At 36.4% G+C, this 17,662-nt stretch overlaps 1 pseudogene; it reads right to left on the bottom strand.

The window, feature by feature from the left end:
• Positions 1 to 3,414: 3,414 nt before the first annotated feature.
• On the bottom strand, positions 3,415 to 17,161 carry LOC127800471 (sugar transport protein 13-like; annotated as a pseudogene).
• Positions 17,162 to 17,662: the final 501 nt, after the last annotated feature.

The following is a 17,662-nucleotide window of genomic DNA, read 5'->3' as shown; positions in this document are numbered from 1 at the left end:
TAACTACCGCTAATTATATTTTTTGCATTGGTTTTTATAATATTTAGCATCGGTTTCAAAATTCGCCGCAAAATTTTTTTTAAAAAAATGAATTTTTAATTTTAGCGGCAGTTTCAAAACCGCCGCAAAAATTTAAAAAAAAAATTAAATTTTTAATTTTAGCGGCCGTTTCGAAACCGTCGCAAAAATTTAGCAAAAATTAAAATTTTAATTGTGCGCGCAAGCATGGGTAGCCCTGGCCTGCACCTAGCCCTGCTCGCACCCCGCTGGAAATTAAATCCCAACCTTTTTCTCTCCAAGTTTCAAACCCTAGGATCTCTCCTACCACGCACACGCGTGAACCGCCTGATCTGCGAAGCCTCCTTGACATGTATGCGCATATATATATATTATATACTAATCTAACCACTAATTTTTACAATTATATTTTATATTTTTTAATATATCAAAAACATTTATTAATTGATTATTTTTTAAAAGAATAATGGAATAAATTAAAAATAAATTAATTGAGTTAAATTAAATAAATTAATTGATTAAAAAATAAAAAGAAGATTTTATATATTTTTTAAAAATTATTAAAATTTTATATATTAAAGTTTTGTTAAATTTATTTTTATTTTTTTAAATTAAATTTTTAATGAATTTTGCGATTAATTTAAATTCAATTTTAAATTTATTTTTAGGATTTTATATTTTCTTTTATTAATTTAATTTTTAATTATTTTCTTAAGAAAAATTTAATTTTTTAATGAATTTTGTGACGGTTTATAAAATCGTTGCAAATGTTAATTTATTTTTAATTTTAAATTATTTAATTATTTTTGAATTTATTGATGGTTTCTCAAAAATTGCTGCTAAATTTAATTTTTTAATAAATTTTGCGACGATTTTTATAAATCGCCACAAATGTTAATTTAATTTTAATTTTAAATTTTTTAATTACTTTTGAATTTAGCGGCGATTTCTCAAAAATCACTGCTAAATTTAATTTTTTAATGAATTTTGCGGCGGTTTATAAAAACCGTCGCAAATATTAATTTAATTTTAATTTTGAATTATTTAATTATTTTTGAATTTAGTGACGGATTTCTCAAAAATCGACGCTAAATTTAATTTTTTAATAAATTTTATAGCGGTTTTTGAAAGACATAGCAAATTTTATTTTATTTTAATTATTAATTATTTAATTATTTTTGAATTTAGCGGTGGTTTCTCAAAAATCGCCCTGAAATGGAATTTATTTTTTAATTATTTAATTATTTTTTAAATTTAGCGACAATTTTTTGAAAACCGTCGCAAAATTAAATGTTTTACTGAATTTTGCTGCGGTTTCAACCGCTGCAAAATTTCAAAAAAACCGTCGCAAAAAACATATTTTGCGACTGTTTTAAAACTGCCGCAAAAAATCAATTTTTTAGTAGTGTGGGTATCTTAGGTGAACATATGCATTTAAAATACTTTGCATGTGTGTATTCCTATGTGGGCGTAACATAGCCTGATGCTTGGTTTATGGGGGCCTTGTCATCACGTTTATACTGCACAAGCTATTGCATTTCTTATGTGTTGCATTGCATGGTGAGGAAGAATGGCTATGTGAGGTGGGTGAAGCCCACAACGATGCATAAGACCATGGGGATGAGACCCACGACAGCTATATGTTATGATGATGGCAGGAAAAGTTGAATGATGAGATAAAGATGTGGGACTTGGGTGCCAAAGTGTGCATCTTATGTGGGCCCCAAGGACCCTCTATGTGCAGGTTACTTTATGTTTATGTATTTAGTGCTAATGCGTGTATTGTTTATGGTATGATATGTTGATGTATTGGCATGAAATGCATGTGGTATGGGGAAAGCTTTGTGGTAAAGTATGTCGCCTTTATTCTTTTATGGTTGCTGAGTCTTGCAGCTCACGTTTTCTAGTATCATTCTAGGTTAGTGTAGGGACCAAGAGATGGCAAGCTAAGTGGTGCTTGAGGCGGGGGTTTAGACGTGTACAGAGCAATCTCGACCATAAGGTTCTGGTGTTGTCATCTTGATGCAGCTATTGTAATAAGGTATCATGTTAGTTATAATGTAATTAACCTTGATGTATGCTTAAGAATGTGCTAAGTGATTTGTGAGACAATAGAAAAGTTTTTGTTTTCGAAATGAGTATGCTAGTTGTGGTAGCATCGATAAGACTATGGCAAGTGCCGATCATTCTGAGGCTTCCCTTTGAATTCCTTGATTGGAGTTCACAAGGAAGAAGTTACCATGAGTTTTTGGTCATCGTGCCGGCATTGGATCCCCAAAAATAAAGATATAATGTGGTAATCAAGGTGGGGACTTGACAAAGGAAGTTTAAAATGCCGTAACTTTCTACATACTCGAGCAAAAGCAACCCTCACGATCACATCCAGTGCTATGAGTCCCTGATGTTACTTCATGGATGGGAGGATGCAATCATGTGTCGAGCTTTTCCTCTAATCTTAATAAGTCATGCTTGCACCTAGTTCAATGGTTTTACTAAGGGATCCATCTCCTATTTTGACCAATTAAGGATAGAATTCGTCAAGGCCTTCATTATTAACAACCACAGAAAGGATTACACATATCTTCTTAGTATCTAACAAAGTGGCAAAGAAATCCTCAGACAATATGTTGATCGTTTTAGAAACACAACATTGGAAGTACAAACTTGTAAATGACATCAGTACCACTGTAAGAATCCCTAGTCTTGGATTAGCCTGTATCGTTGGCCGACTTGTTTGCTCGAGTCAACAAGTATATATTACAAGCTGAAGTAATGCGAATAGTCAAAGGAAACAAAGATAGAGATAAAAAAAGAAAAGGAAAAGACTCTGATGATAGGGCAAGTCACAAAAAAGAAAAAGCCAAAAGATATAATGATACTCCCTAACTCTAATTCAAGGAATATACCCCATTCATAGAGTCGCCTTCCAATATTCTAACAGCTATTAAAGGATTAAGCCTTATTAAATTCCTGAAGAAGACTAACAAGCCTATAAGGAGAAAAATGGATGTCTTTTGCCAATTCCATAGTACTCATGGTCACTCCATTGACAAATGCCAAGAGTTAATGAATCAAATAGAGACTTTGATTAGGGAAGGGGAACTAGTAGAGTTTGTGGACAAAGAAGCCCGAAGGGAAGAATAGATTAACTACCCTCGAGACTAAGTGCATAATTCAAGGCGAGAAGAGCAATATATAAAAGAATAAAAGCTTTTCCAAGAAGCATGTTTCATTGCTCGAAGTCCTACCGCCCACAAAAGAATTTAGAATGTTGATATGTATGCTTCAAGGAAATATTGTAGCCAAGGTCAAGAGTCTTAGCAGTTATTCAATAATGCCTTAATAAAATGATTTTTATCTTGTTGTAGTCTTCTTTTGTGTATTTTATTTTCCAGAACAATGAATGCACTAAAAAGAGCCAAAAATTCGATATACTGATATATATATATATATATGTACAGAGATATAAGTGGTAATTAACGTGAAACCGTGGTGTATCAATTGATTTGTTTAATCTAACTTTCACTAATTCACTTTATTCCAGGTTTAGCCGAAAAAGATGGATCCAAATAATCAGTTTTTACAACTGGAAGCGGGATCAAACCCATTGGTGCGACCAATTTTATTGTCATCCATATCCCCGGCAGCCTCTCCCTCATCGTCCATGAACCTCTTCCACAGCCAGTGCTGCTTCCACACTCTCTCCGTCATCTCCTCTATCGGCACGTTCTTCGTCTCCGGCACCAGAAACAGCACGAAGACCGACATTATCACCACCCACGCAGAGAAGAACAGGAAGATGCCGTACTTGAAGTGGCACAGCATTGAGAGGAAGGCCTGAGCCATCACAAACGTGAAGAGCAGGTTCACGCAGACCGCGACGCTCTGCCCCGCCGACCGGGTTTCCAGCGGGAAGGTCTCGCTCGGGATCAGCCATCCCAGAGGCCCCCAGGACCAGGCAAAGGCCGACACGAATGTGCACACCATGATCACCACCAGGATGGCGTAGCCTTCGTTGAGGCTGCTGGAGTGGTCCTTGACCTTGATGCCCAGAATTACGGCGATCACCGTTTGGGAGAGGATCATCTGGACGCCGGCTTACAGGAGGAGAACCCGGCGGCCCAGTTTGTCGACGGAGTAGATAGAGACCACGGTGGAGATCACGTTCACTGCGCCGGTTATGACCGCTGAGTAGAGGGAGGCATCGTCCTTGAATCCCAGTGTGCTGAAGAGCACTGGGGCGTAGAACATGATTGCATTGATGCCAGTGAATTGCTGGAAGAACTGTAGTAGAAAAACCATTGTTAATTGCATCGCAAGTCCTTTTAAGTAAAATTTACAACAACAAACAATAAATTAATTAAATAAGATCGTACTATATGGGCCGGCTGTATGAATTTACCGTAAGAAGACGGCAATGATGAGCTGAGGGCGGTTCCTCCTCTTGAGGAGGCTGCGGAAGGGGTGCTTGACTTGTTTGGCAATGCGGCTGGCCTCGAGAAGCTCCTGGAACTCGGGTTCAATCTTGTCAGTGCCTCGGATCCTCCTGAGAACAGACTTGCCTTCTTCCAGGCGGCCGCGCTCGATCAGGCTGTTGGGGGTATCCACCACGAAGAGGGCCCCAAGGGTTAGGAGGCCGGCCGGGACACCAGCCAACCCTAGTGACAGCCTCCAGCCCCATCCTGCTTCGATCCTGCAAGGAAATTAAACACGTTGATGATCAGTACAAATTTTACACTATCAAAGCCTAAAAGCCCCACTCAGCAAAAAGCAAAGAAGTTTAAAATCCCTGCCGACTAGTTTAGCTTATCCTGTCAAAACTAATTAGTAGTTTTAAGTCACCTTATAATTGCTCGACCAAAAACCATTTTTTATATAATGATATCTTTGCCACCAAGCGGTGAGTGCAATCTTGTGCACCCATTTAACGGTGGGTAACCGTTAAATTAAACACACAAAAAGAGAGAGAGGCAAATGGGATTGCGTGCAGCCCAATATAAGTTGACTCATTTCTTTCTCCTCTCACTCTCTCTCACACAACACACACTCTCTCTCACTCTCCCTCCACCTCTGGTGACCCCTCCTCCACAAGTGAATAGGGTGTGTAATAACGGGGATAGTAGCAGCTAACGGTGATTCAGTATAACATAAGAGCTTGCTACGACAGTCACGAACTTGAGGCGGAGGGGCTAAGGTTGATGATGTCTTCCCTTTCAACTTGCACGCACACAGCTTCCAGAATACAACTATTTATATGGGTATGTTTGGCTAAAGCTAAATTAATTTTTTTGTTTTGTTATATATATGTATATTATATTATGTCAAATAATTAAATTAATATATATAATAAATTTAAAAATATTGAATTTAACGTTATTATTATAATAATTTTATGTTAAATACTATATTTATAAAATTATAAATAAATTTATTAATATATTTATAAACGAGTTATTCGTAATTTTTTTATCAAACATGTTCACGAGATTATAATTGAATAAGTTCACAAACTTTAATAAGTTGAGTTTTACTGAGTTCAAACTCAATTCATTAATAAATTAAGATTCAATGTTAGCTTCAAACTCAACTCGTTTACCTTAAAGAACAAAGTCAAATGATGTGTTGTCGAGTTGAACATCGAGCTGCTTGTGAACAGTTCAACTCATTTATAACCCTAGGGAAGAGAGAAAAGGGACAGATTTGGAGCTTTCATATTCAATTATCAAAATGGGATTATTCATTAATTATAGGTTTCCTAATTAACTCCATGAACTAATTTTTGTTAATTTTTACTCCACAATAAGAAATAAAAATATAAAAACTTTAAAACCAGCTGCTTTTAGTGCTACTTGTACTGACGAGATGATAGGTCTGATGACTGAATCAGACTTTATCACCATCCAGATGAAGCTTGACCGGGCTTCATGCAACAAGATGGTGCAGCGGCGGTTAACGCGAGGTAATGACAGGATGTAGTGGCGATCACACGAGGCGCTGCAGTGGGGCGACGACAGGATGCAGCGGTGATCGTATGAGGTGCTGTAATGGGATTATTCATTAATTATAGGTTTCCTAATTAACTCCATGAACTAATTTTTGTTAATTTTTACTCTACAATAAGAAATAAGAAAATAAAAACTTTAAAACCAGCTACTTTTAGTGCTACTTGTACCAATGGGATGATAGGCCTAATGACTGAATCGGACTTTATCACCATCCAGATGAAGCTTGATCGGGCTTCATGCAATGAGATGGTGCAGCGACAATTAGTGCGAGGTAATGACAGGATGTAGCGGTGATTGCACGAGGCGCTACAGCGGGACGATGACAAGATGTAGCGGTGATCGTGAGAGGTGCTGTAGTAAGGCAACAAGAGGATGCAGCAGTAACGACGAGACGGGGTGGAGCTTGCTAGAGATGACTATGGTAAAAGAGAGAGAAGGCAGCAAAGGGAAAGGGTGGTGAATTTGCAAATTGGATGAGAGTATTTTTGTCATTTGACACCTTAAGTCATATTCTTGATAACTCAATTGTTTGTACAAATAACATTTTTCATTTAAAATTGTTAACTGAAGCAAATCAAACAGGAGTAGATATCACATGCGAACAACAAATATATATATATATATATATTCATTAGATGATGATTCTGATCAGTATTTGAAACTAATTAGGCAATATCAATAAATTAAAGCAATTAAATTTATATATTTTAACCGAAGAACTTGGGGTCGTAGCCATTGCTAGAGGTGGCAAGAATGTAGTAGGCGACGATGTGGCCGATGGAGCCCCAGACGAAGAAGTCGACAATGTTGAATCCGATGGGATCGTTGGACTTGAGTAGGCTCATGTACTCTTTGGCCCTGCTGTCGTCGGCCACGAAGTGGGTCATGCTGTTCTACTCCGTTAGCCCTTGCTTTGCCACGTTCTTCCTCTGGAAGTTGAAGAACATAAACCTCCCCAGGAACAACGACAACCCTATGCTCAAGCTTATCACCAGCGACGAGTTCAGCTTCGTTTTCTTGTCGTCGCCCCAGCTCTACCACATACTGGTGGCTTGATTTTAACAAAGGAGGGTAGTGAGGGGAAGAAGTAGGAGTCAGTGGGTTTGTTGAGGGGTTTGAGACCCTAGAAGGTGGGTGCGGAGAACAAGACGAAGGCCATGGAAGAAGAATGGAGCTTTGGAAGAAGAAAGAAGATGAAAATGGATGGGAACTATCAAGAAGAGGATATATGTTTGTTTGGTATTTGTGAAGCAGAGTTTGGAGAGAGAAAGAGAGAGAGTAGCTGCTGGTGGAGGGGACGTCGAAGGTGAAGGGTTGTTTTCCGATGACGGTAGGAGGTGGACGACACACCGGAGGTGGAGAGACATTACTGGTGGAGGAGGGGTGGCTGGAGGTGGAGCGAGAGTGAGAAGAGAGAGAGTGAGAAGGAAAGAAATGGGTCAACTTACATTGAGCCATGCGCAATTCCATTTGCCTTTCTCTCTCCCTATTTAATTTAACGGTGGGTAACTTTACCCACTGTTAAATGGGGTGCACAAAATTGCACTCTCAAGTGGTAGCCCTGACAAGAACACTTTATTTTTGGTATACTGACCAAAACAGTTTGCAAGGCAAACGATCTCAAAACATTGTGGATCAACCACTTTCACATGGGTTTTTAGGCGCCCTTCTATTTTTGGGATTACTGTCCTTGTATGGTCCTCTGTTGTTCGTGCCCTCAATTTTGGTATCGGAAATAAATAGTAGGTGAAGCTTTTACCTCACTGCGCAAGACAAAGAATCGAACCCACAATCTACTGGTGCGAATCTCAGCTATTGTGACCCAACCACTTGTATTCTTCTAATTGAACTAGTTGGTTAACCAACAATGATACTTGAATTGACTTAAGAGTAGTGCTACTTTGCCCCATTGCAATTTTTTCAAAAAGACTAAAATATCTTCGCCCCCAATTGCAAATTTTTCAAAAGTTGCCACTACCTTGCCTGCTGTTCTCTCCTCTGTCTATAGTTGCCAATGCAACCATCGACTGCCGTTGCCTTCTCCTTTTCGCCTCGTCGTCATCGCCTCTCCAACCACCATTGCATCGCCATAGTAGCAGTTGGAGAGACGACGAGGAGAGGCAACTAGGTGATGGCAGTGAGGCGATAAGGGGAAGGCAACGGCGATCGGTGGTTGCATCGGCGATCATGGAGAGATGAGAGAGCAGTGAGTAAGGCAGTGGCAACTTTTGAAAATTTGCAATTGGACAAGGGTATTTTGATTTTTTTGACACCTTTCGGTAAGTCCCTTGATAACTTTGTCTGATAAAGTAGATTAATTCTTTATTTAATCAATAGAAATGTTAAATTGATTGGAAAAAATGCTCATTCTGTCTTTACTTTAACAAATTATATTGGGATTAGTTATTTCGGCCAATCAAATTGTATAAAATTATATTGCGATTACTATCATAATTTATATCCATCAGCATAAATTTGTTAATTTGTTTTGATGTAAAATTTTAGTGGGTGGACCGGGATTCCTAGAATTTTGAGGCATTGAAGTTCAATCGTCACGTCTATCCCCCAAAGACGAGTCAAGAAGACCCAAAATTTGGACAAAACTTTGTTGGTTTCCTCTCATTTTATAATGTATAGTGTTTAAAAGAGAGATATATAAAATGGGAGGGAACGAGAGGTTGGCGAAAAGGATAACTTACTTTGAAGTGCCGTAATTGACCAGATTGGCAAAGAGAATACCAATGGTCACGTCGAGTTGGAACTGCATGTTGAGTCCCCCACGTATTCTTGCAGGTGCTATCTCAAAATAGGAACAATGGAACTGCCTGAAAAAGATTGAAGCAAATTTATAACTTTTGAAGGTGTTTGGCTTAGACTTTTTTAAGAGGCTTTCAAGTTTTTTTTATTTAAAATTGTATAAATTTTAAAATTAATTAACATTTAAGTTGATAATATGTCTAGATAAATATATTTTAAACAATCATTTATATAATCATGTGTTTGATTTAAAAATTTTGATAAGATATCAAAACTTAACCAAAAAAAAATTAAAAAAAATATATTACTAAATAATATAAATAAAAGTTATAAAAACAAACACGTTATGCCATCAAATATGCATACCACCAAATAGGATTTTATATATGTTCTAACAACGTGGCGCTCTAACTGGAAGCGGAATTTTTTATTATTAATTCATTTTTTTTAGTTATTGAAGCTCTTTGGAAGCTAAGGGTGTATTCTCTTTGTTTTTTAATTTTTAGTTTTGAGTTTTGAATTTATTTTTAATTTTCTGTTTTAGTAGTTTATTTTTAGAAAATTGAAAACGCGTTCTCTTTGTTATTTTGAAAAACTATTTTTCAAAATAAAAAATTAGAAAATACCTTCTCTTTGAAATTTTGAAAATATTTTTTTAATGATATTTTATTCAAAAAATTTGATTATTAAGTAAATTATAAATATTTAATGTTAATATATTATTAAAAATATATATACATTTTAAAGTTAATAAATTTTATAATATTTTTTCCCATTACAATAATAAAATATGAATAAATAAATAAATAAATATATTTTGAATTTTGAGTTTATTTTGGATGAAAACACTCAAAATAACTTTTTGTTGCTTTGAGTTTTCTTCATAATTTTTTTTTTATTTTCAAAAATATATTTTTAAAAACGACAAAGAGAACGCGTTTTTATTATTTTAAAAAATTAAAAACTAAAATGACTTAAAAACAGTAAAGAGAACGCAACCTAATTTATTTTAATTAACACACACACAAAGCTTCCACGAACAAGAAAAGGCATCAATTAAATAATTGGTCAAAATGATAAGAAGCAGACATAAGTGATCCTTTTTTGTTAATCTTTTTCACCCTAATAAAATTAAGAGAGAAAACGTTAATCTTAATAATATTTTTGTCAATTTTCATAAGATATAAACTGCTTTTATTAAAAGGGTAATATCAGCCCCATTTCCTAGAAAGGTTGGGAAAAAGAAAATTTTTTAAAAGTCAAACAAGTTGATAGACAAGCTTACAGAATGAAGATAAAAAGATTAAAATATCATCGTCTACATTACATTGCACTTTTTTTAATACAATATGAGTGAAAATATTTTAATTTTTTAATTTTCGTTCTGTAAACTTATCTGTCAATTAGACCCTCATTCTATAAATTTATCTGTCAACTTAGAATAATGCTACTTGTAGAGAAAGGATAAGAGAAAGACTTACTGAAATATTTAATTTTATTTTTAATTTATTTTTTCAACTTTTGTCTTCACCCATTTTTTCTCTCTCTCTCTCCCCATTTTCGGTCTCCCTCCCTCCCTATTTCACTATCTCTCCCAGACTCTCTATCTCAAACCCATTTTTTCTCTCTCTCTCAAACCCGTCGCCGCCGACTGTCCCCCCTCCCTTGCCCCATCACTATCGTCGCGCCCCCCACAGCTGCGACCACCGCCGACTGTCACCCCCCTCGCCTCGTCGCCGCCAGCCCCCCGTCGTTCGCACCACCGACACAAACAACCGTCGCCCCTCACCAGATGAATGATAAGAGGACTGAAGTCTAGTGTTGTTATTTCTGCGTGTTTCATTCTTTGTTATTCTCAAAGCATGAATACTTGAATGATTGGCACAAAGGCTACCCAGTAAATGTTCATAAGAAACCTTGGAAGGGAAAAGCCCTTACTTTGCATTAATTCAAGATAATAATAAGCATCATGCATCTCATTTATCCAACAAAGTCCAGAAATCATACAATTACACAAGTACAAGTTTGGGACAAATCTAGTTCCTTCAATTTTATTCTTCAACTTTAATGCAATCAATTTTATTTCCTCGAAAGATCTCAGAAAAATTTTGAGAATATGTTTCCCTGGCACCAAACTTTTTTGATGCAGCAAATGGAACAACAGTTCCCTCCCCTATTCCACCATTTTAATGTGCGAGATGCCAGCTTGAATTGATGCATCTAATAGTTATGCAAATACCACTGAATAATGTGATATAAGTGAGCAGATTAACCCACTTATAAGTGTAGTGTAAGAATGAAAACTCAGCTAGATGCCACATTCTACCATATTATCAAATAGTTGGCGGGCTCGAATAGCTCTTCCATTCTTGAAGTAGCCATTGATAATGGTTACATAAATTATCTCGTCAAGGTCAGTACCAAACTCGAGTATGTGATTAAACATATATTCAGCTTGAAATATTTTCTTTTGCCTTCCTAAACAACCTATAATACAATCATAAATAGCAACACTAGACTTCAGTCCTTTTATCATCCATCTGGTAAAGAACATCAACAGCCGCTATCACATCACATTACCACGCATGGGCGGGGGGCAAACGACAATGGGGGGCAACCTGGGGACCGCGACGGTTGGTCGGAGGGGCTGGTGGGTGGGGGGGGGGGCAACTGTGGTGGGGGGCGATGGTTGTCTGTGCCGGTGGTGCGAACGAGGGGGGGCTGGCGGTGGCGGGGCAAGAGGGGTGACAGCCGGCGATGCTCGCGGCTGTGGGGGGCGCGACGGCAGTGGCAAGGCGAGGGAGGGGGGACGGTTGGTGGCGACAGGTTTGAGAGAGAGAAAATGGGTTTGAGAGAGGGAGTCTGGGAGAGATAGTGAAAGAGGGAGGGAGAGAGATCGAAAATGGGGGAGAGAGAGAGAGAGAAAATTGGTGAAGATAAAAGCTGAAAAAATAAAATTAAAAATAAAATTAAATATTTCGGTAAGCCTTTTTCTAAGCCCTTCTCTACAAGTAGCATTACTCAGTCAACTTATCTGTCTAGCCCTTGGGAAAAAGGTTTACTTATTACATCCGAATCTGCCAGCACTCTTGTGAAAATCAATATTGGTCAAATGCTGTCCAATCGAGTAATCAGTTAAGAAAAGCGTAAATTCAATTATATTGGGCAAAGTAATTGGTTGAACAAGACATGGACAGAGATTTTTTACAAGTGAGAAAAAAATTCGTACGAGATTGGGACAGCACATAGATAAGTGGAGGACGGGAAAAAAATAAAATCATCAAAGTGGTCTTGAGATTATTATTTTTGTGCAACTTTGATTACTCGTGTCCTCAATTATAGTAGATAGATAAATCATAAATATGAGATTTTATCTCACTATTTAAGATGAAGATCGAACTTATGACTCATCAGTATAAACTCAACATATCGCTTATTCGATCACTCGACTTATGCTCTAGAGATATTGGATTTTTCAAACAAAAGGTGCAGTATCACAAAATTCAAAGTCATTGTGTTTGGATTTTGAGCCAAAAATTTTAATTAGTTTTGAAGAAGATTATTTTTTATTTTTAATATTAATTTTGTATTTAATATATAATTTTATTTATTACTTTGTTATTAATTGTTATTAGATAAGAAAATCTTAAAGTTGGTGAATAAGGAAAGTAGTCTATAAATAAGATAATTGACTTATTATTCAAAGTGTAAAAATTACTTGTGAAAGACTAGTGAAACTAAGAATTGAGTGTAATTGGAACTTACGCTTAGAGAGAATATTAAATTTTATAGTTATAAATTTTACTACATCGTAATATTTTTTTCTGTCATCTTGACGGCCTTGATTTTTTCTTTTTAGGGGTTTTCACGTAAAATCTATTGTGTTTGAGTGATTGAATCTTTTATTTTTCATTTAATTTTTTTTTCCAATAAGTGGTATCAGAGTTTTGATTATCAATCACTTAGCAAGCAAAAGATATATTAAGCATGATGAAGTTTGGTTGTGAAAAGTTCAATGGGAAAATCAATTTTAGCTTGTGGCAAATACAAGTTAAGGACATCTTGATCCAATACGGGTTAGACAAGGTGTTGAAGGACAAACCAATTCCTGAAGGCTCTAAAAAATCTGGTAAAGAAACGACTGGTGCTAGTTCTGGAAAATCCGTGATGAGCGATGATGATTAGGAGGAACTTGATTTGAAAACTGCAAGTACAATTCGATTATGCCTAGCCAAGAATGTTCATGCAAATGTTCAAGGAATATCTGGTGCGAAGGAACTTTGGGAGAGGCTTGAAGAATTGTATCAAGCAAAAAGCGTCTACAATTGATTTTATTTGAAAGAGCAATTTCACAAATTGTAGATGACTGAAGGTATGAAAATTTCTTATCATCTGGGGGTGCTCAATGGAATTGTTGCTGAACTAGAATCAATTGGAGTTAAAATAGAAGACGAGGACAAAGCGTTGAAAGTCATTTGGTCATTTCCATCTTTCTATGCACGCATGAAGCCTATCTTGATGCATAGTGGTCCAACTATAAGTTTTGAGGAGGTGGCAAATAAATTAAATTTTTAGGAAATAAGGCTGAGAAGTGAAGATAAAATTTCTGAGGATTTAGCACTTGTCAAAAATTGGAAGGAGAACTCCAAGAAGAAAGTGATTTGCTGGAAGTGCAAACAATCTAGTCATGTGAAAAGGGATTATCTTGCTAATGGAGCAAGTCTGACAAAGGGCTCCAAAGATTGTGACACTGGAAGTTCGTCTCTCAATATTGTGGAAGGTGAAGATTTTCTCTAAAAAGATGGCATATACATTGTCGTGGCATGTTGCTAGACCACTAAAGTTGCCATGAAAGAGGATGTGATACTTTTAGAGGGACCACAAGTTTGCACACGGGCATTGGTTTGATGGTGATGCAAGGTGTGTGGTAGAAAAGATGTTGATGGCTGAAGAGCTCTTAGGGGAGTCAATCATGGGAGTTGTACCATAGTTTTTCAACAAGGTATTTTTTGACATTGTAATGTGAAAATCTTAGGGCGACATGTGTTTAAATGGTTGTACCTTTTATGGTGGGGTACAATGATCTTGATGATTGAAATCATGGTGATTATTGATAATAGATAGTCGTGATCGTTGTCGAAGAATGGGCAAATGTTTTTAAGAATTCTCGCTAATGTGGTGGTTTGTTGGAATTTTCAACAAGAAATCCTAATTAATCTTGAAGATTATTTTCTATTTATAATATTAGTTTCTTATTTAGTGTGTAATCCTAGTTACTAGTTAGTTATTAATTGTTATTAGGCAAAAAAACCTTAATCTTGGTGAATAAGAAAACTAATTTATAAATAGGATACTTGACTTGTTATTTAAAGTATAAAAATCACTTGTGAGAGATCAGTAAAAGTTAGGAATTAGGGATAAATGAGATTTTTGTTTAGAGAGAGAATGTTAAACTTTGTAGTTATAAACTTTACAATATAGTGATATTTTTTTTTTTGTCATCCTAACGATTGTGATTTTTTTCTTTTAGGATTTTTTACTTAAAAATCTCTTGTGTTTGAGTGTGATTGGATCTTTTATTTTTCATCTATTTTTTTTTCCAACACATTGATCATTAACCCTAGAATCAGGGCAGAGGCGAACACTTCATGGAGGGACGCTGAATGGAAATTGGGATTTTAAGGAGCTTTCCAGGCACCATCCAAAAAGTGTGGTGAGAACCCATTACTTTAAGCTTTTTCTTCTTTTGTTTTGTTCCCAAAGGGTCTGATTCACATGTTTTGAACTTCTTAATACCCGTATCTCTATCACTCTCTCTAATCATTTTCAGACGTCATCTAATATTGCTATTTATAACGTGAAGATTTGGTGTGTAATATGAAACTTGTCTTATATAAATACCATTTGTGTTGTAAGTGGATAAAAAAAAGGGCATAAGGCAGAAATATGCCCTTCCTCTCCCCCCAAAGTTGAAAGTGAACCTATCATGCCTTTGAATTTTTAATTTTGCTACAATCACACACCTCATCTCTCAAATAAGTGCGCGTGAGATCATGGGTGGATCCAAGAAATAGGTGGGTAATGGGTTGCATGGGGTGGGCAGAGGGTGAAGAGTTCGAAATGGTGGGCTAGAAAGGGTAGATTCAAGGAACATGTGGGCACTAGGCTTCAGCTGCCCTTTGGATCTACCCATGAGTAAGATACACGCACATCTTCAGTGGGTCGCGAGTAAGGGAGAGGAGAAGAAACAAAGGTTATCAACCAGCAAAAGGGAAGGAAACATAGATCAAAGGTTGGAAGACAATGACCGACTGACAGAGCTTCCTTGCATCGATGATCAATAGAGGTTCCTCATTGCTCAATGGGTTGTTAGGCCAAGACAAAAACAGTGATTGATGGGTTGATCGACTAAGGGGTGGGTCGATCGGCCGATGGGTCAGTTGGCTAAGGTGAGAGAGGCAATAGGTTGTCGGCGTGAGGAAGCTCCATCAGTTAATCATCGTCCTCCCACATTTGATCTCTTTTTCCCCTCTCTTTCTCATTGGCGACCTTTGTTTCCTCCCCCTCCCTCGTTGGCAACCCACCTCCTTGTCAGCACGTGTATCTGATGCACACCCATTTGAGAGATTATGTGTGATTATAATAGAATTGAAAGTTGAGGGCATAATATGTTCTTAAGAGGGCCAAATGACTATACAAAAAGAGCTTGAGGACATATTTATACTTTATGCCCCCCCCAAAAAAAAAAATCTCATCAAAAAATGAAGACTAAAATAAGAGTGGTATGTAAAGAACCTGATTAGCAAATCCGACGCCACAACCGAGCAAGATGCGTCCAATAATGAGCATGGCAAGGTCCTGAGCGGCAACATTGAACACCACACCGACGAGGAAGAAGAAGCCGGCGATGAGCATAGTGATCCGCCGGCCGAGCCTCCTGGTGGTGTAGGAGGCGAAGAAGGTTGCGGTCAAACCGGCTAAAAACAGAGACGACGTGAACAGTTGCAGGCCTTGATTGTCATATTTGCAGTAGTTGCTGATCGGATGCTCCTCTATGGTGTTTCTGTAAACCACCGGGAAGAACTTTTTCAAGAAAGGTCCCATTGAAGTAACACCACCTGTCTTGACACAAATTACAAACAAAAACTTATTACAAAAACATTACCAAAATTTCTGTTTTCTATCGTAGTATTATCCAATTAACTAGTATTTATTAAAATGAGTAAGATAAAATTATATCAAAATAATTTATTTATAAAATTCAAAAGAACTTATTGAATGAGAGACAGATAAATTTATTTAAAAAATTTAAAATAAAAAATTACATAATTTTTTTTAGATAAATTTAATAAATATAATAGAAAATACTTTTGTTCGAAATATTTTTTATATCTCATTTTTTTTAATTTATATTTTAATTAATAAATATAATATTGTAAAAGAAAATTGATTAAGTAATCAATTAAATAAATTAATTTAAAAAGGAAAAGGAAACATATTATATGGGCCGGGTTGTTTTTAATTGTCTGAAAGGAAAAATAATTATGCATAGTTAAATGGTTATTAATAAACACCAACTGAACAACAAGGACCCGGCTCCACACTCCTCCGAGAAAAAGAAAACAGCGAAAATGACCCCTCATATTTGGGACGAAGTTTTAAGTGACATTTTTGGTATTTTACACGCTTGCAATCCATTGGCTGTTGGTTACACTGTTGCAGAGACAGAGAGGACCGGCATCTCCTACTCCTAAACCGTTGATGTGGATCTTTTTAGTATGATTTCATTATTCTTATTTTTTAAAATATTTACAAAATAAATAAATAAATAAATATATATGTATGTATAATATTTTATACGTGCTCCTCCTCTTTTTACCTAAATCATAGTATGAACTGTGAAGCAATCAATGATCAAGAAGAAGAAATGCAAGAAGCAAAGGTGATCGTATTACAGGCCGATCAATGCTCACGGGCATGAAATGGAGGAGAAAGAATTGAATGATCAAGAAGAAATTAAGACTAGTTGATCATAAACATATACAGATTAAATTAAACATTAATTTAAGACCTCAAGAATATGAATGAAGAGTAACCTGTAACGCCGATGTCGTAACCAAACATGAGGCCGCCGGTGGAGGCCATGATTCAGGAGATGATGACGATGGGCGTGATCTTGGCCTCGAACTGCGTCCCTCCGGCAGCCGGAGCCACTATTCCTCCCCCCGCCATGGATATATATAACTAACCAGAGAGAGAGAGAGAGAGAGAGATGCTGGTGCTATACTCTATTATGGATGTGAGGATGAGAAAGACGGAGAAGGAAGTGATGAGTGATGAAAGGAGCTAATCTGGGTTAGAGCGGTACATATAGAAGTAGAAGGGTAGAAAAGGGAACGCACGGGGCACGAAACAGATGGGGTGTGTGTGGGGCTGTGGGACCACCGTTGCGATTTTTGCACGTCTAAGCTAGTTGACGGTTCTTTGTTCTTCCCCGACGACTACAAAGTCAAACAACCTCTCTCTCTCTCTCTCTCTCTCTCTCAATCCTTAAGATAAGGTTTGTAAACTTTATTAAAATAGTTATTGAGATAAGGTTTGTAAACTTTATTAAAATAGTTAAGGATACGATTGTATGAAAATAAAATTAAAATATTTTTTAAATTAAGATATAAAATGATTAAGATAAAATTAAAAAATATTTTAAAATTTTTATTAAATTATTTGAAATGCACTAAAGGATATATATGTTATTTTTTCTTGTTTGTAAGGTTCAAGATATGCTTATATATCTACTGGGGGAAGACACAACAAGCATATTCAGAAAATGTCAGATAAAAAATTATGTGATTTTTTTTAAGGATCACTACATAAATTTAACA

This window comes from Diospyros lotus, chromosome 4 (assembly GCF_014633365.1).
Source record: "Diospyros lotus cultivar Yz01 chromosome 4, ASM1463336v1, whole genome shotgun sequence".
Lineage (NCBI taxonomy): Eukaryota > Viridiplantae > Streptophyta > Magnoliopsida > Ericales > Ebenaceae > Diospyros > Diospyros lotus.
Note: the sequence above shows the minus strand (reverse complement) of the source record. Positions and strands in the feature narration are given on the sequence as shown.